Source organism: Oncorhynchus gorbuscha, linkage group LG23, assembly GCF_021184085.1.
Source record: "Oncorhynchus gorbuscha isolate QuinsamMale2020 ecotype Even-year linkage group LG23, OgorEven_v1.0, whole genome shotgun sequence".
NCBI classification, from domain to species: Eukaryota; Metazoa; Chordata; class Actinopteri; order Salmoniformes; family Salmonidae; genus Oncorhynchus; species Oncorhynchus gorbuscha.
Window position 1 is genome coordinate 49,961,896 of NC_060195.1, and position 2,318 is coordinate 49,964,213.

Below are 2,318 nucleotides of genomic sequence, written 5' to 3' on the forward strand. Positions count from 1 at the left end.
TAATAGTATTAGTTAAAACTCAAACGTTCATTAAAATACACATGCAGGGTATTGAATTAAAGCTACACTCGTTGTGAATCCAGGCAACAAGTCAGATTTTTAAAATGCTTTTCGTCGAAAGCATGAGAAGCTATTATCTGATAGCATGTAACACCCCAAAAGACCCGCAGGGGACGTAAACAAAATAATTAGCATAGTCGGCGCTACACAAACCGCACAAATAAAATATAAAACATTCATTACCTTTGACCATCTTCTTTGTTGGCACTCCTAGATGTCCCAAAATCACTATTGGGTCTTTTTTCCGATGAAATCGGTCCATATATAGTCTAGATATCGATCTATGAAGACTGTGATAAATGGAAAAAAATAGCGTTTCATAACGTAATGTCATTTTTTTTTTATTCAAAAAGTCGACGATAAACTTTCACAAAACACTTCGAAATACTTTTGTAATGCAACTTTAGGTATTAGTAAACGTTAATAAGCGATCAAATCAATCACGAGACAAATTGTTTTCTATAGGGGTCCGTCCTGAAATACTGTCCGTGTATTTCTCAACCAAAATATCCGGTCGGAGACCGGAAGAAATGGGCTGTCTCTTGTTTGTTTGACCAAGAAACAAATCCTAGGCAAATGACTAGACTGTTGACATCGTGTGGAAGCTGTAGGTACTGCAACCTCAGCCATATTTAATGTCTTTCGCCCATAACGGAATGGGTTGAAGCGGCGGATGGATATATTTTTCCACTTTCAGTGATCAGATTTTCCTGCACTTTCCAATGAAACGCACATTCTGTTAAAGTCACAGCCGTGACTTAACCAGTTTTATAAACGTCTGAGTGTTTTCTATCCACACATACTAATCATATGCATATACTATATTCCTGGCATGAGTAGCAGGGCGCTGAAATGTTGCGCGATTTTTAACAGAATGTTCGAAAAAGTAGAGGGTAGACTGAAGAGGTTAAGGAAATAAATAGGCCATGGTGGCGAAGTAATTACAACATAGCAATTAAACACTGGAATGGTAGATCGGCAGAAGATGAATGTGCAGGTGCAAAGAAGCAAAATAAATAAATAAATACCAGTATGTGGATTAAGTAGGTGGATAGATGGGCTGTTTACAGATAGGCTAAGTACAGGTGCAGTGATCTGTAAACTGCTCTGACAGCTGGTGCTTAAAGCAAGTGGTCCTGTGTAGCTCAGTTGGTAGAGCATGGCGCTTGTAACGCCAGGGTAGTGGGTTCGATCCCCGGGACCACCCACACGTAGAATGTATGCACACATGACTGTAAGTCGCTTTGTATAAAAGCGTCTGCTAAATGGCATATATTAGGGAGAAGTGAGATTTTTGAGAGATTTTTGCAATTCGTTCCAGTTATGGGCAGCAGAGAACTGGAAGGAAAGATGACCAAAGGAGGAATCGGTTTTGGGGGTGACCAGTGAGATATACCTGCTGGAGCGCGTGCTACGAGTGGGTGCTGCTATGGTGACCAGTGAGCTGAGAAAAGGCGGGGCTTTACCTTGTTTACTTGTAGATAACCTGTAGCCAGTGGGTTTGGCGACGAGTATGAAGCGAGGGCCAACCAACGAGAGCGTACAGGTCGCAATGGTGGGGAGTGTATGGGGCTGTGGTGACAAAACGGATGGCACTGTGATAGACTGCATCCAGTTTGTTGAGTAGAGTGTTGGAGGCTATTTTATAGATGACATCACCGAAGTCGAGGATCGGTAGGATGGTCAGTTTTACGAGGGTATGTTTGGCAGCATGAGTGAAGGATGCTTTGTTGCGATATAGGAAGCCGATTCTAGATTTAATTTTGGATTGGAGATGCTTAATGTGAGTCTGGAAGGAGAGTTTACAGTCTAAGTAGACACCCAGGTATTTGTAGTTGTCCATGTATTCTAAGTCAGAGCCGTCCAGAGTAGTGATACTGGACGGGCGAGCAGGTGCCGGCAGCGATCGATTGAAAAGCATGCATTTAGTTTTACATGCGTTTAAGAGCAGTTGGAGGCCACAGAAGGAGAGTTGTATGGCATTGAAGCTCGTCTGGAGGTTAGTTAACACAGTGTCCAAGAAGGGGTCAGAAATATGCAGAATGGTGTCGTCTGCGTAGAGGTGGATCAGAGAATCACCAGCAGCAAGAGCAACATCATTGATGTATACAGAAAAGAGAGTCGACCCGAGAATTGAACCCTGAGGCACACCCATAGAGACTGTCAGAGGTCCAGACAACAGGCCCTCCGATTTGACACACTGAACTCTATCAGAGAAGTATTTGGTAAACCAGGCGAGGCAATCATTTGAGAAACCA

General features: G+C 42.8%; 1 non-coding gene across 1 annotated transcript; it reads left to right on the forward strand.

Annotated features, from left to right (window-relative positions):
• The first annotated feature begins 1,190 nt into the window (after positions 1–1,190).
• On the forward strand, positions 1,191–1,270 carry trnat-ugu. Its single transcript has one exon. It is a non-coding gene; the product is annotated as a tRNA-Thr (tRNA).
• Positions 1,271–2,318: the final 1,048 nt, after the last annotated feature.